Consider the following 25,558-nt stretch of genomic DNA (forward strand, 5'->3'; position numbering starts at 1 on the left):
CTACAACGTCGGAAGAATAAGCTGGGGAGCTACCATGTTGGAACCACATACACTGTCGTTTATCCAGTAGCAGCCAGTTTGAGAGAGACGGTAGAATGTACGTAAGAAAGGATGATTACATATTTGAATGGAACACGCCTGGAATAAAGTAAAGTCAAATTTCCTACGATGACTATAATTAGGTGCGAAACGTTCAAAGTGTCTATTAACGATGCGCTTCCATTCTCTCTCATATTTATGACACTGGAAATGACTATGGTGGCACTAGTTTAGCTTCGTTGTGTCTCCATTAAATAACTGTAGCCTCAAGTTGGGTCTCCTTCTTCAGAAATAATAACGTTCGTCTGGAGACTTACCCTTATTAAAAGTTCAGCTAGTTCTAGCGAAGCAGTTATCGACAAGAAGCAAAGCGGCAACAGAAAAATACCGGCTCTAAGAAATGGCAGTGGTTTTCAGAATGAATTACTCAAGCTTCGACAGAAGATGTTCCATCCAGTGTTAAAGGTAACTCCTTGACTTTACCTTTTCCGCATAATCTGTAAGTGAATTTTATTATTGTAGATCACTCCTCATAGTAATGCCTCCTATGTTTATGGATGTACCGTGGAGTTTCCTCTTTCTCGTAATCACGCAACGATCGTGAGCATCTTTGGAAAGTTACTGAATCATGGTGAAACATTTCTCTTCACAGAACTTGGAGCTCGGAAGATTTCCTGCTCTGTAATGCAGGATAGGCAGCGATCTGTGGCATACCTGAAGACAAAGTACGATGCCGGTGCAGACACAAGTGTTTCAGAGCACACAGTTCAGAACACATTGTTCGGCATGCGTCTCCACAGCAGACGTTCCGTACGTGTTCCCATGTTGACTCAACTTCGGCGTTAGTTGCAATTATTTTGGCAACCGAATCATTGATACTGACCCGTAAATCAATGGAACGTGTCACCTGGTCGCATACATTCGACTGTTTATCAATAGAAAGATATCGTTCTGTCTGATGAGTCACTTTTCTTGTTACACCAAGTCGATGGTCGTGTTCAGATACGTGGCATCCAGGCGGAAGTCTGTTAGTAACATCACCCACGCCACTGACGCCGGCGGTTGGGCCAGTTTGAAGCTATGGAGGACATTAATCTGGGCTTCCTTGGGGCTTGCGGCAGTACTCGAGGGCACCACGACAGATTTGGAATACGTGAACATTATTGTGGCCCAGTAGTACCTCTTCGTTCTTCATGTTTCTCAACAAAGATGCCATCTTTCGGCAGGATATCTGTACGTGTGGAATGTACAGATTCTTGACATAGTGGTCCGAGGTGTATGGCAGTGAATGTCTTTACAACCAGAGTCACCAGATATGACACGGAGGAACGCATCTGAGGCGCTATCGGGCACCAGCTCCAAGCCCACAAACCACCGGCTCCTGATTAGCGGGAATGCCGTGATCAGTGTGTAAACCACCAGTGATACGTACCTCAGGAAACCTGGCAAGGACTTGAAGAATCCCTGCTACATAGAGGTGTAGAGATGCTGCTGTGCAGAACTGGGCTAACCGGGTTTTAAGCAGGTGCCACAAGGTTTTGGCTCTTGGGTATACGTACTTACCAAAATCAATGTTTCATTGCTTGATAGGGCATTTTACTGCATCCCATTTGATACATGGTAAAAAGTGCTGTTTTGGAGAGCGCGCTGCAGCGGGTAGTGTGAAGTAGTCGCCCTCCGTTTCTGGCGGTGGCGTCGCTGTGGAAGTCGCAGCTTCGGTGTCTCCCTCTGGTGGGAAAGGAGAAAGGTTGCCTGTTCACGTGCATTTAAGGGGCGCTATGAGCTGGTCAGTCGGTCAGTCGGGTCAGTCTGGGAGTCGGGGCAGTGAGTCGACATAGTCAGTCGGAAGGCACACACTCGCATGTTAGTCAGTCGGCTCCAAGTCTCAGTCGCTGTTGGGTTGTGAACTGAGTCAGGTTCGTCGTTACTACACTGTTGGACGAATTGCCAGTCAGCAGCAGGCAGGTCCGCACAGTGCATGTACGCGCCGGGACCGTGGTCGACGTAGACGGAAGGCCGTTGGTCGATCGGTCGGCTGGTCGTCGGATGGCGACATGTGGTCTGCTGAGCACTGACACCAGTATCATTTGGGAAGAGTTGGCAGCCAGCAACAGTCGGGTCCGTATGGTGTCAGTATTCGTCGGGACCGCTGTCGGCGAAAGCGGGCTGACGTTGGTCGTTTGCTCGGCCGGTCGTCTCAGTCGACGACGTCTTGGATCCTCAGGATGAACACCATTTTCCGAGTCGGGGTGTGGTTGGACCTTGTTGGTTCGTCGGAACTGAGCAGCGACGTAGTCTCCACAGCGCGAAGCCAGGCTGGGGCATTTGGCGGCGGGCACGCGCTGTTGCATTTGGAGGCGCTAGCTTCGAGAGCGACTTTTCGCTTTCCTCCGAAGCAGGATCCTCAAGTTGAGTAATTAGTGACTTCTTTTTAAATCTCGACTGTTACGATTTATTCGTTATTTGTGGACTGTTGTTTCCTCAGCACGTGATAAAAAGTGGTGTGTGTTGTTGTCTACAACCCGTAGCCTTCTTCCGTAGTGATTTGACAGTTGTGACTTGTGTTTTCTGTATTCTCCTAAACTTGTCTTGAGTGGTGTTTGATGCCTTGATCTTGGTGAGGCCGAGTTAGAAGGTGTAGGTATCTTGGTTTACTCCACATCGGCCGATATTCTCTCTTGTTTGTGCAGTTGACGGTTGGAAATCGGTCGGATTGTCGGTCGGCGTGCTAGTATGTCTGTCGTTCGGAGCTGCCTCTGTCATGTTTGTCGGATTCGGTGTGTTAACGAATTTATTGCTTGGAGTGTAACGGCCTAATTCCTGAAATTTGTTTTTATCTTGCCTATCACCTTGAGAGGCGGTATATGTGTACTGTAGAGCGTCTTAACTCGTTTGGCCAACCTCGTATAATTTTATATAAGATTGCATTTCATGGGCTTTTATTTAAATGATCATTTTAGTATATAAAGTTACCTCACTTCCACTGTAAGGCTTCTCTTAGAAGTTAAAAATCGAGCTGCACCTTCAGTGGCAAGTTAATCTTTTAATGTTAGTGTTTTGTACCATTTCCATCCATCCTACGGTGTGCATAGTTTATGTGCTTGTGTGAGTTGTTAAAACTTTTAGTTTAAAGTAATCTGGTGTGTTGCAGATTTGCACCAGTGTATCCATTCAGAGGTTGTTGCGAGCGGTCGTGACTACAGCCGTGTCGAAAGGGAGCGGCAAGGTTCACAGCCCGAAAGCTCATACACTCAAAAATGTCTTTCTTTCTGCCTCTGAATAAATTGCATCTTGATATTTAGAGGGTGCTTTCTGCTTATAATTTTAAATCTGTTTCTTAAAAAAAAGAAAGGCTTTTAGGAATAAAATTCCCATTTGTTAAAAGCAGTTTAATTTTGATTTCATCAGTTACTCCCTGCCGACTACTTCCACGCTCACATAGTGTGATTAAATGTATTAATGTTCTTGATTAATCGATAGTAAACAAAATAAATTTGTAAGAATATTCTTTGAAAAAAAATAAATTCACGGTTAACCATTTTTAACATCCTACTTTCAGTGGTCTATCCACACTGCAGCATTTTTGAATAGTCATGTTGAAAATAGGCTAGCACCCAGATTAAGCAATCATTTTAACACATTAAGCATCGTTTAACCTCATAACCCTGTCGTCCTTAAAACTGATGTCTCATGGTACGTTTGGATAAATTTAAACTCAAGACCACACAATATTATTATCAAACCGTTCTGGGAGCAATCGCGATGTTCCAGCTAGGGCTGTCGATAAAATATCTGAATATCGACATCATTCCCAAAGATATCGATATGTATCGGCAACATATTTCCCTGCAATACATCGATATAGAATCTCAAATATCATGTGTTTTTTAAATTTTATATCATATTTTTTCGCATATTTCTGTAAATATTTGAAATAGTTCTTTCGAAACTGTAGTAGAACATAATTTTACTTTCAACGTGTGAGGCGTACTGCATGTTGAGCTTTCAACACATCTAGTCTTTCTCTTTGACTGTGTGAAGCCAGTGCATGTGGAACAAAGAAGAAGGTCGATTACCCTGGGGGGGGGGGCGGTATAAATGGAATAATAAGATTTTCTACGTGAAGAAACGACACACCAATTGCGTTTGAAAAAATTTAACGCAAACAGTGTGTAATTTCTTCACATCGGCATTCTTCAAAGACAGTTGCTGTAAATGCTGAACAAAAATCTGAATCACAAGATTAGTATGCGGTGTGCGAAGACGTCTGATGCGAAATGCTGACGCTGCCGGTGGTCGGCGCTACCAACAGAAACTGCAACGTTTCACTTCACCACGCAATTTTGACATTATAACTATTAAGTCGCTGGTGTTTGTAGAAATGAGAAAACGGGGAAGTCGGCATGAAGCGTTCCGGATATGTTACGAAACCGTTCGGCGGACCCATTAAACACTCTCATTGTGCCTCATTTACGCAGTTGGCATTCTTACCAAGTGGTTACTACTAGACATGAACGTGGATTGTTTTCCTTTCAACACTTGCTGTAAGTGGATAAGCAGGCTGCTAACTTGTTGATTTACTAAATACCTAATAATAAATCAGTACATAGATGTTGTTGTTGTGGTCTTGAGTCCTGAGACTGGTTTGATGCAGCTCTCCATGCTACTCTATCCTGTGCAAGCTTCTTCATCTCCCAGTACCTACTGCAACCTAAATCCTTCTGAATATGCTTTGTGTATTCATCTCTTGGTCTCCCTCTACGATTTTTACCCTCTACACTGCCCTCCAATACTAAATTCGTGATCTCCTGATGCCTTAGAACATGCCCTACCAGCCGATCCCTTCTTCTAGTCAAGTTGTGCCGCAAATTTCTCTTCTCCCCAATTCTATTCAATACCTCCTCATTAGGTACATGAACTACCCACTCTTCATCAGTTAAGTGATCTACCAATCTAATCTTCAGCATTCTTCTATAGCACTACATTTCGAAAGCTTCTGTTCTCGTCTTGTCTAAATTATTTATCGTCCATGTTTCACTAACCTACATGGCTACACTCCATACAAACACTTTCAGAAACGACTTCGTGACACTTAAATCTATACTCGAGGTTAACAGATTTCTCTTCCTTTGAAACGCTTTCCTTGCCATTGCCAGTCTACATTTTATATCCTCTCTACTTCGACCATCAGGAGTTATTTATTTCCCCAAATAGCAAAACTCGTCTACTACTTTAAGTGTCTCATTTCCTAATCTAATTCCCTCAGCATCACCCGACTTAATTCGACTACATTCCATTACTCTCGTCTTGCTTTTGTTGATGTTCATATGATATCCTCCTTTCAACATATTGTCTGAGGGGAAATGCTGACGCTGTCGGCGGTCGGCGCTAGCAACAGAAACTGCAACGTTTCACTTCACCACGCAATTGCTCATCCAGGTCCTTTGCTGTCTCTGAATTACATTGAAATCGGCAAACCTCAAAGTTTTTATTTCTTCTCCATGGATTTTAGTTTCTGCTCCAAATTTTTCTTTTATTTCCTTTACTGCTTGCTCAGTATACAGTTTGAATAACAACTCTGTCTCACTCCGTTCCCAAATACTGCTTCCCTTTCATGCCCCTCGACTCTTATCTGGTTTCTGTACGAACTGTAAATAGCCTTTTGCTCCCTGTATTTGACCCCTGCCACCTTCAGAATTTGAAAGAGAGTACTCCAGTCAACAATGTCAAAAGATTTCTCTAAGTCTACAAATGCTAGAAATGTAGGTTTGCCTTTCCTTATCCTACATTCTAAGATAACTCGTAAAGTCAGCATTGCCTTACGTGTGCCAACATCTCTACGGAATCCAAACTGTTCTTCTCCGAGGTCGGCTTCTACCAGTTTTTCCATTCGTCTGTCAAGACTTCGCGTTAGTATTTTCCAGCTGTGGCTTATTAAACTGATTGTTCGGTAATTTTCACATCTGTCAACACCTGCTTTCTTTGGGATTGGAATTATTATATTCTTCTTGAAGTCTGAAGGTATTTCGCCTGTCTCATACATCTTGCTCACCAGATGGTAGAGTTTTATCAGGGCTGGCTCTCCCAAGGCTATCAGTATTTCTAATGGAATGTTGTCTACTCCCGTGGCCTTGTTTCGACTTAGGTCTTTCAGTCCTCTATCAAACTCTTCACGCAGTATCATATCTCCCATTTCATCTTCCTCTACGTCCTCTCCTATTTCCATAATATTGTCCTGAAGTACATCGCCCTTTTATAATCACTCTATATACCCCTTCCACTTTTCTACTTTCCGCTCTTTGCTTATAATTGGGTTTCCAATCTGAGCTCTTGTATTCATACAATTGGTTTCCTTTACTCCAAAGGTCTTTTAATTTTTCTGTAGGAAGTATTTATCTTACCCCTAGTGATATACGTTTCTACATCCTTACATTTGTCCTCTAGCCATCCTTTCTTAGCCATTTTGCACTTCCTGTCGATCTCATTTTTAAGACGTTTGTATTCCTTTTTGCCTGCTTCATTTACTGCATTTTTATATTTTCTCCTTTCAACAATTACATTCAATCTACTTTCTGTTAACCAAGGATTTCTACTAGGCCTCGTCTTTTTACCTACTTGATCCTCTGCTGCCTTTACAATTTCATCTCTCAAAGCTACCCATTCTTCTTCTACTGTATGTTTTTCCCTCGTTGTTGTCAATCGTTCCCTAATTTTCTCTCTGAAACTCTCTACAATCTCCGGTTGTTTTGGCTTATCCAGGTCGCATCTCCTTTAATTCCCATTCATAGCAGCACACAGATATACAGTTCTAAGACTGACACTATGCATACAATGTGCAACAGATATTTTTATAGGCAGTATGTCGATATTTTTCGGTCGATATATCGTTATATCGATAGTTTTTTTCCTATACGGCAGTGGCCGTTGATGATATTTTCGTGAATATCCACATATCAGATTCCCGGTATTTTTAAAAATAGTAACAGTCCTAGTTCCATCATTACTGCTAACAAGTCGCCAGGGGTCTCCCAAGGATATTCTCTGAATAAATAAATTTTTAAAGTGACCAACAATAGCGGTCGTTGGGGGGGGGGGGGGGGGGCACTGACAGTATTGCCGAATTGCGGGGTCTTAGAGGCATCCTTTGACGTTTTCTTCACATATGTGTCAATGTCTCCCACCTCGGTGATCATGCCATGTCCTTAGAGAAGGGCTGAAGCGTCCGTGGCGAGTAAGCAGCGTCCAAGATTATCAGGAACGTCGTACTGTTTCTCATGGCACAGCGAACTGTCGTTTTCGACCACAAATTGTGTGGAAATCAACGCTTATAGGGAAGGTGTGGTTTCATTGACGCCCTTTACGTCATACCCTAATGCCTTTTCGGATCGATTCTGAGCGTTCATGTGTCTGAAACGTTTCCATTGGCCACCGATAAGAAATCTGCGTGGTTTCTCTGCTGGACGTCGCGTTTCTAGACTCCATCGCGAAGACGTCCAAAGAAGGGGTGAAATGTAGGTGAGAGCTAGCGGGTGGCCTTTCCGTCATGTGACACGTCCACTGTGGTTTTCGACAGGATTGTGGTGTAATTTCGTGCCAGGGTGATATCATCAAACCACCTTCCATCGCATGTATCGACACCTTACTGTTTGAAGAGACCGACGGTGACCTCTTGCGGCGTTAGAGAGGAACGTTGTAGGCTTTCAAACTTCTGTTTCGCAATGGGAGTTAATTACAAAGTTTACAAAAAGTGCATTTTTGATTGTTTTGCACTTAATAATACGTACATAATACTGGGCGTTGGACGCAAAATAAATGCAAGGAAGCACTCGACCCGTATCTGAGATACAAAGTTGTCACGTGCTGTGAAAGAATGGCAGCTGTCCCACAGGCTGACAGAAATGGAATCACGTGGAAAGCGCGAATCAGTCAGTAACGGTGAACGTAGAAACTGGGTAGCAAAGTTGTCTCGTCGCATTTTCGTCAGGCAGCAGCGGAATAAGTACGTGAGAGCGATGGAACTGCCCGATGCGAAACTTGCTGCGAAGCTCTGTGGCAGGATGGGCTGTCAGGAGCGATCAAGCGACCAGCGAGCGGACGGGTCGGAAAGAAGTTGCGGGCGCAGCGGGCCGCGGCAGGTCGGGGACTCGGCGATCACAGGAAATGCGGGGCGAAGTTGTCGATGCCAGCACAGCGGCGGGCGTAGCGCTGTTGCTCGCGTTTGAAGTTCGCGAAGGGATCACGGTACAGTAGTAAGAGGAGCGAAGTCTGTCAGATGCTCTGTAGGTGGTTCTTCCACCCCTCTCGATTTCGAAGAAGTAATATGTTCCTTCCGTCTTGGTACGGTGAATACTCGGCTCTGTTTCACAGCGAACTTGTGGCGGAAATATGCGTTTTCGTATTTAGGTGACTCGTATCGACAAGTAGTATAGAAAGAATCCCCGACAGGTGATGTAGACACTTGAAACTATGCAAGCAGCAATTCACGGAGAAGGATCGATAAATAAGTACCGACGATGACGAAAATCAAAGTGACTTAAAAACCTACCTAAGCAGTCATCATCAACAAGGAAACTGTGGAGCCATGGAAGACGGTGTACGTGTCTAAACAGTGATCTAATGAGAATAATATGACTAACCGAGATGGGCAAAAGTGACTCAGGTACTTACGGAAAGAAGGCTACGTTCTGAAAGCCTTTTCTGCTCACATATCAGGTAGTTCACTGGTGATGAATGTGAATTATCAAATAAATATAAGCCACGTCACCAGCCTGCAATGTAACCGTATGGTGTACTTCGTCAGAAGTTTTGTAGTAAACGATACACGCTTAAGCGCATAATAAACTGGTATAGGCATGTGTGTTATACGACGCTGCGGTCGCGCAACGCCTACAAAGGACAACAAGTGTCTGGCGCAGTTGTTTGATTTCTTATTTCTGCTACAACGGCAGGTTACCAAGAATTAAATGAGTCTGAACGTGTTGTTATAGTCGCCGTACGAACGATGGTACACTGCATCTCCAAGGTAGCGATGAAGTGGGCATTATCTCGTACGACCATTTCACGAGTGTACCGTGAACATCAAAACTCCGACATCGCTGTGGCTGGAAAATGAATCTGCAAGAACGGGACCGACGACAACTAAAGAGAATCGTTCAACGTGATAGAAGTGCAACCCTTCCGCAAACTGCTACAGAATTCAATGGCGGGCCATCAACAAGTGTCAGCGTGAGAACAATTCAACAAAACACCATCGATATGGGCTTTCGAAGCCGAAGGCCCACTCGTGTACTGTTGAGTTCACGACACTCACCTTTATGCCTCGCCTGGGCCTATCAACACCGACATTGGACTGTCGATTATTGGAAACATGTTGCCTGGTCGGACGAGTCTCGTTTCAAATTGTATCGAGCGGATGGACGTGTACGGGTATGGAGACAACCTCATGAATCCGTCAACCCTGCATATCAGTAGGAGTGCTCAAGCTGGAAGAGGCTCTGTAATGGTGTTGAGCATGTGCAACTGGAGCGATATGGGACCCCTAATACGTCTAGGTACGACTGACAGGTGACACGTATGTAAGCATCCTTTGTGATGTCAACTGCTCATTCCGACGGACTTGGGCAATTCCAGCAGGACAGTGCAACACCCCACACGACCAGAAATGCTACATAGTGGCTCCAGGAACAACACACTTCTTCTGGCCGCCGAGCTCCCCAGGCGTGAACATTATTCAGCATATCTGGAATTTCTTAGCAATGTGCTGCTCAGAAGAGATCTCCACACCCCTCGTACTATTACGGATTTATGGACAGCCCTGCAGGAACCATGGTGTCAGATCCCTCAAGGCACTACTTCAGACATTTGTCGAATATGTGCCACGTCGTGTTGCGGCACTTCCGCGTGCCCGCAGGGGTCCTATACGATATTAGGCAGTTTGCCAGTTTCTTTGGCTCTTCAGTGTATTTTGATGAGGGTTATTCCTGCTTTAACACCCAGTACCACATAACGTGCTGAAGACCTTGGGATTACTATGTGTGTGTGTGCGTGCATGTGTTGTGTGGTGTAGTATGTGGCGTGTGTGTGGGCGTGCATGTGTGTCTGTAACGGGGTCAGAGAGTGTGTGTGTGTGTGTGTGTGTGTGTGTGTGTGTGTGTGTGTGTGTGTGTGTGTGTGTGTGTGTGTGAGAGAGAGAGAGAGAGGGAGAGAGAGAGAGAGAGAGAGAGAGAGAGAGAGAGAGAGAGAGAGAGAGATGAGGAAAAGACAAAGCGTCTTACAGGTCTTTGCACTATCGAAGGCCGGTATACGTTAGAAATTTTTGCAATTAATTTGCAGCCCGGAGGTCGTAGTCGGTGCTGCACAATTTAAGGTAAACTAGCAGTGGTACAAGTCACCCTCCGCGCTGTCCTGTATGGTAGGCTATGGGGTATGTACAGTCGTGGACAATACGAGCGCGACCCCTCGCCTTTTCGTTATGCCGATCCGCACGGCTTTAAAGTCTGCTACACAGCATAACAGGCAAGGAGACGAAGTGCTACCAACATACTATGCACAGGCGTGAAACTGACAAAGTGTCTGATTTTTTTAGACTGTTTTCAATAATTTGTAAGACTACATTAATGCTGATTAGTGTGTTAAATACAACACGTAAATATAAGACAGAACTGAAGGAAGAAACGCTAATTGGTATGAACTGTACCAAAAAAATGAGTTTCAACTTATCGAGATAACACAACTGTTTTAGTAAGACAAAGAACACCAGATCGTTACGAATTAGCAAAATATTATCCGCATTCGGCCGCGAAACGGTCTGTGTCAACGTTCAGACCAGTGATACTGGATTGCCGTTGCTCAACTACCATGAAAGTGTGCAAATTTAGCAATGCGTGAAGATTCATAACGATATTCAGTTAAAAATCGTTCAGTGCAATGCTTAAGTCAATTCCAATATTGACAGAAGCGGAAAAAGTAGGCAGTAACATGTACGAAATTCTACAAGTGTGTCATATTGACATCCACAGGGCTCCAGTACAGAATGAAGGTAGCGATAAAACGTATTGGGGGCGCGAGAATTTCTGAAAATTGCTTTACTGATATTATACCTGCCACCATCGAGATTAGGACCGAAAACAAAACGGACCTTCCTTTCACTACGCTAGCAGACAACCCAGGCAAACAGCCCTCTATTATTACCCCAGACATGAAAAAGCCGGCAACTTTGCAATGAAAATGGCAAAATGATCTGCAGTTTCTGTTGCATACAGCGTTCTGGACTCAAAAACACGAATTTTCTTCCTTTATGTCACCGCTTATGTGAATCATTCGGGATGTTTATCGAAATAACAAAATACTGTTATTAGAGAGTAAATTTAGTAGGATAATTCTGCACCACCCCATGAAATAAACTACTACATAGCTGCCAAACGTTTTCTACACTGTTTCGAATTCTCCACTAGACTCGCCACAGCCAGAAAACGTTCATTAGCCGAGGTGTTTCTTAAGCTACCTAGCAATGGGAATGTTCGCACTTCTAAAACGCGGTGGCATTAACACTGGGATGTGAATTACCACGTGTATAGGCAAATGGATTCTATTTGCATTCCTGCAAACGTGATTTGGATCGAAAGCGTAGCTACGATTAATATGCTGATGTATCGACTACAACTAGAACATTTCGAATAAAGAGTAGGGGGTGTTATTTATGCGGATCTCATCTTCAGTAGCTGTCGTACCTGTTTTCGTTGTTAGGATTTCGTCACCTAAACCGGTAAAAACGGAACCCTACTAGTCTCACTTTCTTGACCGTCTATCGGTCTACCCAACCCTTAAAACCCGTTTACCTCGAGTACGGGTAGACATAATAGGCGGAAATGTTTCGTACTTCCTGCGGTATATGGTCGCTTGGTGGTGTAAAAAAGTGAGCTATGTCTACGCAATCTAAAGATACGACCGTTTATGTAAATAAAATTTACGCGAAAGGTGAAAAAATGACTAAGAACTATGCGACCTAAATGCTTAGGTTATCAGTCCCCCTAGACCTAGAACTACTTAAACCTAGCTAGCCTAAGGACATCACAGACATGTATGCAGACCGGAGCAGCCGTGCGGTTCGTGACTGAAGCGCCTGGATCCGCTCGGCCACCGAACCCGGCGAAACCTTATTCACCTCATGCATAATGATAATATATACTGTCTAGTGAGGATAAACTATTCGCCAGCAACTCAGATCGTTTGATCACGGAACTTTTACGAAGCTGCATTCAAACTTTGTTCTAAGTCGTCTGCAATATCCATTTACATACACCCTAGGAACGTCGTATGCGATATCCACTTCTGAAGACGCTGGCAGATACTGCAGTACCATAACAAGTAGGTAAGAACTTATTGTTATTGGTCCATGCATGACACTTTATTTCAATATCAATTTAACGCGCCTAGGTGTTCGTATATGGCTGAAACTAATGAACAAAAAGTAAATAGACAGCAAACAACTTCGATGTTCAAATCAAATGAAAGTCACATGTCGCAATGACAACATAATTTCGTTGTTACATCTACATGACCACATCAACAGGATTTCTTTGCAATCCAGACTTACGTGCCTAGCAGAAGGTTCAGACTGTTTCTCTACCGTCCCACTCATTAACAGTGTGCGGGAAAAAGGACCACTTAAATCTTTTCTTGCGAGCCTTGAACTACATTATTACTATGGTTTCTTCCTGTGTAAGTTCCCGAGAAAATAATGTTTTGGCATTCAGAACAGATGTTGGTGATTGAAATTTTGTGAAAAGATCTCGCGGCAACGAAAACCACTTTTGTTTTCATGAATGTTACCCCAACTCGATTATCAAATCTGGGACCCCCTCTCCCCTATTTCGTGACATTACAAATCGTGCTACCGTTCCTTGGACGGTTTTGCGTGCACAGTCAATCACGTCTGTCAAGGATATTATAGCAGTGGACGGACAAACGTAGTGTAGGCAGTGTTTTCAGTTGGCCTGTTGCGTATTCTTAGTGTGCGGCCAATAAAACGCAGTCATTCGTTTGCCATCCCCACAAAAGTATGTTTTCGATCGTTCCAGTTTAAGTTTTACTGGGTACTGAGATGAACTGACAGTGCTTCGACTTGTCTTGTGCTCAGAGCCATTTGAACCGTTTGATTGTTGATGCGTGTGATTTCTTTGACAGAGTCGATGATAGATCTGTGTTCGAGAAATGCAGTGTCGAAGACTGGTACACCTTTCGCTACCTTTTGTTGTATTTTGCTCTTGAAGATGCAATGGTTTCCCTAATGGAAGGTTTCATTGTCAGTTAGTCGTGGTTCTAGAAGAGCAAGGATAAGAATTTTTTGTCGGTCGATTTCTTTTGTGAGATTATTTAGTTTTCGTGTTTGGATTTACTTTTAAATGCATCTTTTTTGCTTGTAGGGAAATTTATCAGAGATCTATATTCTCTACTGTGCTAACCTGGGCTCCCCAGAATCCGAAAATCCAACTGCCGCCTGTCGACAGCCGGGATGTGTACCACCTGGGGTAAAGTTGACTTTGCTTGCACAGTTCATGTTTGCCTGTGTATCATTGGTTTGGCTTGGGTGATACCAGGACCGCACAGGACCAGAGGGTGTTGAAGCCTTTGAAAGCCAATACTTTCAGCCAAGCTCATTGAGCTAACAGACGGTGACCAGAGTAGCGGTGATTTTCACTCAGACCTGTCTGGATTTTGGGTCCAACGGATTGAGTAGCCGTTCAGGATTTTGTTAGTATTTGGTTCACCACTAGTATTTGATTTCCTCGGTACCACCCATATGGGGGAGGGTTTCCCCTATCCGCCACACGCGAGTATTATTATTATTATTATTATTATTATTATTGTCATTATATCAGTAAATCCGATATGGTGTATCTTCCCACCACTGAAATAGATGTGTATTGTTCGATTCAGTATTTCCATCACATAAATGTGGGTTATAATTACGTTACATTGCTGCTAGTAGACGTATTTCTCACTTTTTCTTAGACAGTTGCTACCTGTTACTCCATCATAGGAATTTATGTGCGCAGCATTGTTGCAATACAGACGTTCAAATTATCCGATTTCTGTAATTTCATTTCGATACCAGATCGTTTTAATCGGATTCAGCCAGGCATTCTTAATGTGGATATCCGACTACGATTCTCATCATATAATAGACTGGGTAAACCACATTCTTAATCGGACTGTTGAATATAGATCACTTATCTATGACAGGGCCTGAATTCTTAAACACAGTGGAAAATAATAATCCAATGTGCTTATTACAAATACGTTATTTAAATTTAAATATATGAACTAACGAGATAACAGTTTATTTACAGGAGCAGAACCCCATCCATCATAGCAGAGCAGTGCGAGATTGGTTTCAGGGCCAAGAGAGGATAAAGCTGTTGCCGTTTGTTCCACGATCACCAAACATCAACCAGATAGAGACTAAGTGGGCAGAGGTGACAAGGTCATTGCCACGTGGATCTAAAAAAGCAAGCGACCTCTGGACAAATATAGAAAACATATGTTGGGAAGTAAACCATCACGCTGCACTGTCGACGACTTAATAAAATCAATTCCCCTACGCCTTCGAGAACTCTTACGTGATGATCGTGGGTGGGTTGGTTACTGAAAGTATAAAAAAATGTTCAAATGTGTGTGAAATCTTATGGGTCTTAACTGCTAGGGTCATCAGTACCTAAGCTTACGCACTACTTAACCTAAATTATCCTAAGGACAAACACACATACACCCATGCCAGAGGGAGGACTCCAACATCCGCCGGGATCAGCCACACAGCCCATGACTGCAGCGCCCCAGACCGCTCGGCTAATCCCGCGCGGCTACTAAAAGTATACTCGTCCACAAAACCCATGTGGACAATTATCTGATAATCGGTCAAGCTTAGCTTTGTCGCAGCTCTTTAGCATACAAATCAATTTACTTTCAGGTTCCTCCTTACAATTCTTGTAATGCAAGGTATTCAAAAAAACTCATCCACTCGACGCTAACTGAGGAGCTGACTGGTGCATTTGTTGTTATACACACAGTAGTTGTCACCCTCACTGGAATCAGTGACTGTGTGTGTGTCTGTGTGTGTGTGTGTGTGTGTGTGTGTGTTTTCGTGTTCATGCACCATCTGAATCAATACTATTAACATTAGAGGGACAACCAACAATAAATATTGCATAAAATATGACTAAAGTATTTTAATGCGATGGGAAGTTACAAACTGAATTTTCACCCAACCCACGTCCTGCATATTACGTTAAGTAAGATTTTTGAACTCCATAGTATCGTTAGCAGAGACTTAACGGCGGAGGTCATCAGTCCCCTATAACTTAGAACTACTTAAACCTAACTAACCTAAGGACATCACACACATCCATGCCCGACGCTGGATTCGAACCTGCGACGTAGCAGTCGCGCGGTTCCGGACTGAAGCGCCTAGAACCGCTCGTCCACCGCGACCGGCCCATCAACAAGCGACTTATGAGTATGCTCATTCAGAGCCCCAGTAAAAAATATACACTCATCAATGCACGTGTCCCCACCAACATCGAAAATAACAAGAACACCGAAAACGTCGAAAAATTCTGGAACCCACTCGAAAATACTATGAGCAAAATTCACCAAGATGACGTGAAAATACTAATGGGAGACTTCAACTCTCTATTTGGGACAGAAGAAACCTGTTGAAAAATCATTGGTACAAATTCAACACACCGAAACGCTTAGACCAACGGCACACGTCTGACTGACATTTGCCAACAATTGAACCACAAAAGGATGTCTTCCCACTTTAGGAAAAAAACAGTTCCCAGGTAACATGCTTACCTACCAGGTGCAAGCTGCTTTCGTTCGCCTTTCGAGACTCGCTGAAAGCCAGATTTTAAATTCTTTTGTAGCACAGCTACAAGCAGGCAGATAAAAACTTAATAAGGGAATCCTAAGACAACGCTCGAGCAAAATTCGTCTTGCTACTTTCAGTTACTCTTAGTGTCAGAGCGAAAACCTGACGGTACTGCCAAATTCATAATGCCACTTTTGTTTTCTGCCGACATATTTTTTGTTGTTGTGAATACATAATTTTATCTATGAAATGTCACATTCTCATAACACTGACGAATGGTACAGGAAATGAAATAAATACAGATATTTTCGAAGACAAAAGTCGGTAATCTCCTACTGATTCGTGTTAAAATAGGCTCAATTGTCTCAGAGACACTTAATGCTTTTTTTAAGATAGACTGCCGTCGTTATGTTTCTGTAGTGAGCTGAATTCAATTTGTATTAGTACAGTGAATATTTTAATTGCATTTTCCATTAGTTTACTAAACGCAACAGTAATTATCAAAGAGAAATTAATCAGCAGCAGAATTTTCTTTCACGATATCTAAAACGATCTGACAATGCTAAAGTTGTTTACAAATTCTACGCCTGTAGAAACCTACTGGTTCTAACGATGTCATTAAACCAGGTACTTTTAAGAGTATTTTCGTCTAGAAATGAATTGCCTTGACGGTTGATCGATCAAGAGAGGGAAAGGTAAAATTTTACAAATATATGACGAGAGGGAGAAGTGCTTTAGAGAGGACTTCCCTATCAATACAAGTGCCTGAGAGACGACTTTCCTATCAATCTCCTGGATAGTTTTGTTTCTCAAATCAACATAGTGCGTTATCATGCAGTAGTACAGGTGATGTAATTTTGTTGCTCGATTTTCTTACACTGCGACCGAAAGGTGTCTTAGCTGTTGCTAACATATTCCAGCTGTGTTGCACACACCCTGGGGGCAGAATTCGTAGCCCAAAACACACTTTGGGATTTATCAGATGTAAAATATTACGTTCACACTACTCTTTCCTCGAGTTTACGTCTTTTGGTGGGGCTCAGCCTTTCATTCCTTCTTAGGAAGTTAACGATAAAGGCATCATAACACGTCACCAGTAACAGCAGTGCGTAGGAATGCTACATGAGTGACCTGATGACGTTCAATAGCAGCCACTCCGTTGACTTTTGTTGTTTCGAATAAGAGCATGCAGTACTCCTACACCAGACTTCTGAACTTTGCCTGTTGAATGCAAATGTCAAAAGATGGTAAAATGGTAATCTATCGCATATATCAGTAGTCAAGACTTCTTTAATGTGGAAAATCATTCATGCCAGAACGATCTCTGTTGAAACACGAATATCTTTTCCTGGCTTATTTTTCCCAAAAGCTCTCGCTCCATACACAGTTCAAATCTTTCTAGCTGCCTCCTCTGCATTCACCCCTCTGTTATACCAAAAGTCAACGTTGTGTTGCAGATGTCACACCTTTTTCCACTTGCGACTCAATTTTACAGTGCTTAATTGTAGTCTCTTGATTTTCAAGTATGCAAAATCCAATGCTTAAGTGCAAGATGATAACTAGAACTTCAAATTCGAAAATGGCTGTTGATACACACACTGACAGCATGGCGCCGCGTTCACATGGGCGGCGCCGGATTTCAGGCGGCGGGTGGCTTCTGGCCGGTGGCCGGTAGCCGCTGCAGCGCGAGGAAACGCTCGAGCGTAAGCTGCTATTATCGCGACGCAGCCACGAGCTGTCCTGCGGAGGTGTTTTTGGAATACTTGTTATTGCTGGTGGGTAGAATGTTAAGCGAATTATCTTCGATGCTCAATTAGACTCATAACTTTAGACCGAAATGTGGTTAAAAAAAAGAAAACAGTTGGACGCGAACAGGCGACCATAAGTTTAGAATGCACAAAGATTACCACTATACCACGGGATCACACAATCCGAGAACATCTCGGAAGTAGACAACACTTCCTCCTAACACTTCCGCATCTAACGGTGTTGCCAGATTATGCAGATGGCCGGACTTTAAGTTGTCAGGGGCGGTCAGTTTTATTGGCCACGTTAAGTGAACGACTCGGACTTAGGCTCCCTGTGGCGGCCGGCCGGCGGTCAGTTTTTATGTCTAAGACTGTACACTTGAGATATTTCGTTTCCCATGAAATAGTGGCAGACGATGCTGTGGCGTCTTCGAAGCGCGAGCTTCGTCAGTGCAAGATATCTCAGCACAGCTGAGCGAACGTTTTCTTCCTGCTGCTACTCTAATGGACAATGGCAATACTGTAGAATACTTTTGAAAACTATGTGACCACCGATTTATGTTCGTGAGCGGTTCATAATTATGTTAGTAAATTCAATCGATATTTTTATGTCGTTTAAATTACATTTGCTACATGATTCGCATTGACGACGTAGGAAATGTATGTTATTTGGTCCAGGAAGCACATTCCAACAGAAATTGATGCTTACATTGACATTTACGATGCGAATTATTCCTCTTATCCATCACATGGATAACGAGGATGCTCCGTTTTGCTACAGTTGTTTCATAGCTGACAAGGAAACCTCGCCATCGCACCCTCCTCAGATTTAGTTGTAAGTTGGCACAGCAAATAGGCCTTGAAAAACTGAACACAAATCAATCGAGAAAACAGGAAGAAGTTGTGTGGAACTATGAAAAATTAAGTAAAATATACAAACTGAGTAGTCCATGCGCAAGATAAGCAACATCAAGGATAGTTTGAGCTCAGGAGTGCCGTGGACGCGTGGTTAGCGTGAGCAGCTGCGGAACGAGAAGTCCTTGGTTCAATTCTTCCCTCGAGGGATTAGTTTAATTTTCTACTTTCAGACAATCATCACCACACCTACAGTTTATCAACAAATGTAGGAAATAACCATACAAATGTTCGACAATCGTTCGATCCCTTAAGGAAGTTACTGATGCCTTACATCTCGGAAAATATTCATTGACATTGTTATTGAAGTCGCGAGCTATATTTGCTGGATTCATATTGCCCACGGAATGCATCTCACGTATTTAATGCACTCTCGTCCAAAGTAGCGCACAGTCAACTGACAGCCAGGGAGCCTCGTTGGCAGGAATACTCTCTCTTCCGTGCGCTGTAGTCGACTGACGTCATGTGTTTCGATGTTTGTTTTGGTGTAGCGTCATCATACTACGACGCAGTTACCTCGCATCGGACGGACAGACGGACGGACAGATAATAATTGTCTAAAAATAAAAAAATAAACTTTTCACTCGAGGAAGACTTAAACCGAGGACCTCTAGTTCTGCTGACGCTCACGCTAACCACAATCACGGCGCTCCTGAGCTCACGCTATCCTTGATGTGAATGATGATGAATGGACTATTCAATTTGTATATTTTGCTTATTTTTTTCATAGTTCCACACAACTTCTTCCAGTTTTCTCCATTGATCTGTGTTCAGTTCTTCAAGGCCTATCCACTGTGCCAGCTTATAACTAAATCTGAGGGGGGCGCGATGGGGATGTTCCCTTGTTAGTGGTATTGTGTGTTGGTAGCGTTGCCAGTTTACATGCTGTGCATGTAACACACAATAAATGCGTTGGATGCCTGCTGTGATCAGTTTACTTGAAACACGTTATTCGCTACTATAGCAAACTTTTGAATCCGCTGGACACTTGAATTCTCTATACTGATTCTGAGAGTTTTGTTATTTCTCTTGTTATTTACTGTCTCACTGTCATCCGTTAGAATAAGATTAAAGGCAGTAGGATTAGGTTCCTGATCTATAAACTATGATTTTATATTCTGCGCTGCTAAATAAATTTTAAAGGTTATATTCTTTACGTAAAACAGAGTATCGATTTCAGTCTTAGGATTGACGATAAACTTCAGAAATACAATTACAGAATAGTGGCATATCGATTATGGCACTCACCATCAACAGTAGTTGTTACCCATAGTTTCGTATTTGCTATTTTGCCGTCGTTACCCTTTAGAGACCAACCTGATCTTTCCACAATGCCATTTTGATTTGCTTCTTAATATTTCCTATAGCTACAGATCTGTTGAAAATATTAACTGTTGAATACGCTATTCCACAAATTAAAAACTTACAGTTATTCTTCATATCTTGCAACTTACTACCGTTGACTTCCACTGAAGCAAAGATACATAATAATAAAATGAAAATTTTTTACACCTCTGATGTTTAGCCACATGTGGACAAATAGTGGGTCTCTTAATGCAGCACTGTTTAGCCGTCACAAAATAAAGCCTCAAAAATCAGTAAATAAAACTATTCTTCTCCTGTTGCTCCGAATCGCATATACCAACCGCCCTCTGGTGCGACAACGACTCAAAGTCTATCGGGTATTTGATTTTTCTCTGCTTTTTCGGGCCTCCTTACCTCTCCTTCTAGCCCAACCTTTGTTCTCCAATTACGCCTTCATCGGCGAGCTTCTCCTCAATATTTTTCATTTGTGCTGAACTGTTTTGTACTCTTCTTGCATATACACGTGTGTCATGTATTTTTTTAGAGACTGCATGAATATATAAGGTGAGTATTTCTTCTCTTACCAGATTAAATATTACATATCTTGCTGTGAATTAGTTTGTTTGTCCACATTCCACTTACTGCGTTTCCTTGAAATTATATAAAACATACGTCCGTAAATTAAAAAAAAAAAAATAATCCTTGAAACAGCTGTTGCAGCTGATTGGTGAAGGGTTGGAAAAAAAACACCTCTGCTGATGCTGCTTAGTATCGCGTATAGCCTCCTTCGGCTTCCACAACAGCTCGCATTTCAAGCGTCTTGAATCACATCAGAAAGCTGTCGGCGAGTCGACGGTGACAGCCCCTTTTCTCGTATTAGTCTGACCATTTCTGCCCAAATATTCTAAATGGGATTCGTGTCAGCTCCTTTAGGTGGCCATTCCATTACAGTAATATTACTATGGTCGCCGAACCACCTCTTTGACCGTGCGGTTCTGGGCGCTACAGTCTGGAACCGAGCGACCGCTACGGTCGCAGGTTCGAATCCTGCCTCGGGCATGGATGTGTGTGATGTCATTAGGTTAGTTAGGTTTAATTCATTCTAAGTTCTAGGCGATTGATGACCTCAGAAGTTAAGTCGCATAGTGCTCACAGCCATTTGAACCATTTGAACCACCTCTTAACCACACGTGCCATATGAATGGGCGAGCGATCTTGTTGGAACATGATCTGGTCATCGCCAAATCTTGCTGTTCCAGAAGGCAACATCACGTTCTCCAGAATTGGTATGTAATTGCGCGCATCGAATCTTCATTCCACTTCCCACAATAGCCCACACCCTTCGGTCGATACACATGCCCATACCGTTACCGACTCCCTGACACTCCTTCGGCAACTGTAAATATATTTTCGATTATACCTAGCACCTTTAGGCCGGTAAACAAGTACGTTTGCGGGTGATGCCGTAGAGAAAACTTTTTCGTTCGTGAAAATCACTCGCCTCCAAAACTGGAGACGTTTGTCGACATTTTCAGCAGCAAAAGCAATGCGAGCTTCTCTGTGGGAAACTGTCAATGTCTCTTTCACAGCAGCGCTTCTTGCTCTCAGTCCATCTTCCCTTAGACGACGAGTGACGGTCTCACTGCTAACATTGAGACCCAAAGTTTGCTGAATTTGTCGTGCGTTGACAAATAGGTGGTTCTCACTGAAACGGCGTATCTGCTGATCCTGAGCTGCTGTTGTTTTGCGGCGACGGCCATGAGGCCTCCCATTCAGGTTACCACTCTCTTCCTTTCGTCTGATCCACCTGGCTACCGTCGACTTGTGAAGACCCATAGTTCTTGCTATATAGCCATTTGAAGATCCCTCTGTATGGAGTGCTATTATAGCGCCCTTGTCCGCCTCAGCCAGATGGGCCATTTAGCGTTTACTGAATGATTCGTAGCGGTTAATATCTGCTGCGGAAACAGCGCTAGCAGAAAACAGACTGCCTCCTCCACGATGGCAGCCAAAAAGCAGAGGCCAAGTATGTGTAACACGGAAATCGATGGCATAAACGAGGGATCGCAAACCCGTACCCGTGTCATTACGTAGTGGAGCAACTTAGAACCTGTAATTTTTCTCAGAAGGGACTGGTCCACTCTTGTCATGTCTTTTCCTGATAAATATTAGATGAAATGAAATGTTTACGTTTTGCGTATGCGGCAGGCCTAACGCAAGAAACATTTCTGAAATATCTGAGGCGACCTGAAGATCACTTCGTGAATTTTAGCAGTAGAAGGTTGCCTTATAAGAAGGAAAACGTGTTTATCCCCGCTCGCCGTGTTTCCAAGTGGCGCAGTTTACTCTGAGGCATACATAATTCTCGCCGGGCGTAAGAAGCGATTCGACTAACGAGGGGGACTCGCAAGGTGTCATAGGCTGATTGCCGGAAACTCTGCTCAGTGGAGGACAAATTAAGCGAACATGTGTTTCGACTTACCCGCAGACACTCGACCGTTTCCGAGGAAAAAACGGTCAAAGTTATCAACGCGCTGTTGCTATAGTGTAGGTACCTTCTGCAGCCAAGAATACAATTGAAACGGTGGCTCAGTGGCTACCGTCGTTCCTCCTTAACTTTGATTCCCGTGTTCGAGACCATATTGGGTTTTTTTATTATTATTTTTTCCTGCCTCTCTATCATAATTATCTACAAATGTTTATTTCTAATTTATGTTGAAATAATGTTCTCATTATTCGCCAATCAACTATGTGTAATTAATGAATTATAAAAATAATAAACGAATGAGACAAGCTGATCGAAAATCATCTGGTCTGCCTCATGTATCGTTGTATCCAAATGGTTTATAAAAGTTAATCTACACTCTGATCCGATGATGGCACCTTTGGTGTGTTGAAACCGGTTATCCAGTAGACAGTATTTAAGCGATCTTGGCTTCTGAATTATTTCTACAGCAGGGTGATCGCCCCACTACGCACTCTATGTTCCCTTTTTAATTTATTTCTTTACACAGTAAATTAACTGACGAATAACGACAACAGTGTTTGAACATAAATTGGAATAAACATTCGTAGATAATTCAGAGAATGAGGGGAGAGGGGGAGGGGGAGGAAAAACCGGGTTTCGAACTCGCAGCGCAAAGTTCCGAAGTCGCTATGGTAGCCGCAGAGCCACCGCTTCAGTTGAATCCTTACCCGCTAAGAGGTATCTACACTATAGCAACAGCGCATTGAAAACTTTGACCGTCGTTTTCTCAGAAGCGGTAGAGTGTAAGCAGATAAGCCGAGACACGTGTTCGCTTATTTTGTCCCCTCTTTGTCTGAGAGAAGTTTCAGCAAGATCGGGGTGTGACACTTGGCGTATCCCCTTGTAAGTGGCTAGGGGATTCAGTAGACAGAATGCGTCCACTTTCCTCGACTACTCATTGACATGATTGGAAACTTACTTTCTTGTAGTGGCACTCTGCATTATGACGGCTGGTTTTCCCGATAACGATACACTAATGGACTTTGCTCCTAACTCACGTTACTGTGTAGTAGACCTACTGCGACTACTTAAACCGGAATTGTTTGTTTATTTGCATACTCCGCTTCTTAGTTGCTACATTTTGCTATAATATTTTGCTTTGTTTCAAAACGGCAAGTTAAGATGACCACTGCAACTTGGTAACATCGGTAACAATTTAATACTTTGAAACAGTTATGTGTGGTGTACGAGGAGTGTACACTGTTGAATGAGCAATACATTAAACACGAAACCTGCGTCCAATAACAATAATTAACTTTCGATTACATGACAAAACACAAGTCGAAGCACTGTCAGTTCATCTCAGTACCCAGTAAAACTTAAACTGGAACGATCGAAAACATACTTTTGTGGGGATGGCAAGCGAATGACTGCGTTTTATAGGCCGCACATTAAGAATACGCAACAGGACAACTGAAAACACTGCCTACACTACGTTTGTCCGTCTACTGCTATAATATCCTTGACAGACCTGATTGACTGTGCACGCAAAACCGTCCAAGGAACGGTAGCACGATTTGTAATGTCACGAAATAGGGGAGAGAGGGTCCCAGATTTGATAATCGAGTTGGGGTAACATTCATGAAAACAAAAGTGGTTTTCGTTGCCGCAAGATCTTTTCAAGAAATTTCAATCACCAACATCTGATCTGAATGCGAAAACATTATTTCCTCGGGAACTTACACAGGAAGAAACCATAGTGATAATGTAATTCAAGGCTCGCAAGAAAAGAGTTAAGTGGTCCTTTTTCCCGCACATTGTTAATGGGTGGGACGGTAGAGAAACAGTCTGAACCTTCTGCCAGGCACGTAAGGCTGGATTGCAAAGAAATCCTGTTGATGTGGTCATGTACATGTAACAACGAAATTATGTTGTAATTGCGACATGTGACTTTCATTTGATTTGAACATCGAAGTTGTTTGCTGTCTATTTACTTTTTGTTCATTAGTTTCAGCCATATACGAACACCTAGGCGCGTTAAATTTATATTGAAATAAAGTGTCATGCATGGGCCAATAATAATAAGTTCTTACCTACTTGTTATGGTACTGCAGTATCTGCCAGCGTCTTCAGAAGTGGATATCGCATACGACGTTCCTAGGGTGTATGTAAATGGATATTGCAGACGACTTCGAACAAAGTTTGAATGCAGCTTCGTAAAAGTTCCGTGATCAAACGATCTGAGTTGCTGGCGAATACAGTTTATCCTCACTAGACAGTATATATGAGGTGAATAGTGTTTCGCCGGGTTCGGTGGCCGAGCGGTTCCAGGTGCTTCAGTCACGAACCGCACGGCTGCTTCAGTCAGCATAGATGTCTGTGATGTCCTTAGGCTAGCTAAGTTTAAGTAGTTCTAGGTCTAGGGGGACTGATAACCTAAGCATTTTTGTCGCATAGTTCTTAGAGTCATTTTTTGACCTTTCGCGTAAATTTTATTTACATAAACGGTCGTATCTTTAGATTGCGTAGACATAGCTCACTTTTTTACGCCACCAAGGGACCATATACCGCAGGAAGTACAAAACATTTCCGCCTATTATGTATACCCGTACTCGAGGTAAACGGGCTTTATGGGTTGGGTAGACCGATAGACGGTCAAGAAAGTGAGACTAGTAGGGTTCCGTTTTTACCGCTTTAGGTGACGAAATCTTAACAACGAAAACAGCTACGACAGCTACTGAAGATGAGGGCCGCATAAATAACACCCCCTACTCTTTATTCGAAATGTTCTAGTTGTAGTCGATACATCAGCATATTAATCGTAGCTACGCTTTCGATCCAAATCTCGTTTACAGGAATGCAAATAGAATCCATTTGCCTATACATGTGGTAATTCACATCCCAGTATTAATGCCACCGCGTTTTAGAAGTGCGAACATTCCCATTGCTAGGTAGCTTAAGGAACACTTCGGCTAATGAACGTTTTCTGGCTGGGGCGAGTCTAGTGGAGAATTCCAAACAGTGTAGAAAATGTTTGGCAGCTATGTAGCCGTTTATTTCATGGGGTGGTGCAGAATTATCCTACTAAATTTACTCTCTAATAGCAGTATTTTGTTATTTCGATAAACATCCCGAATGATTGTCACATAAGCGGTGACATAAAGGAAGAAAATTCGTGTTTTTGAGTCCAGAAAGCTGTATGCAACAGAAACT

Source organism: Schistocerca serialis, chromosome 4 (assembly GCF_023864345.2).
Source record: "Schistocerca serialis cubense isolate TAMUIC-IGC-003099 chromosome 4, iqSchSeri2.2, whole genome shotgun sequence".
Lineage (NCBI taxonomy): Eukaryota > Metazoa > Arthropoda > Insecta > Orthoptera > Acrididae > Schistocerca > Schistocerca serialis.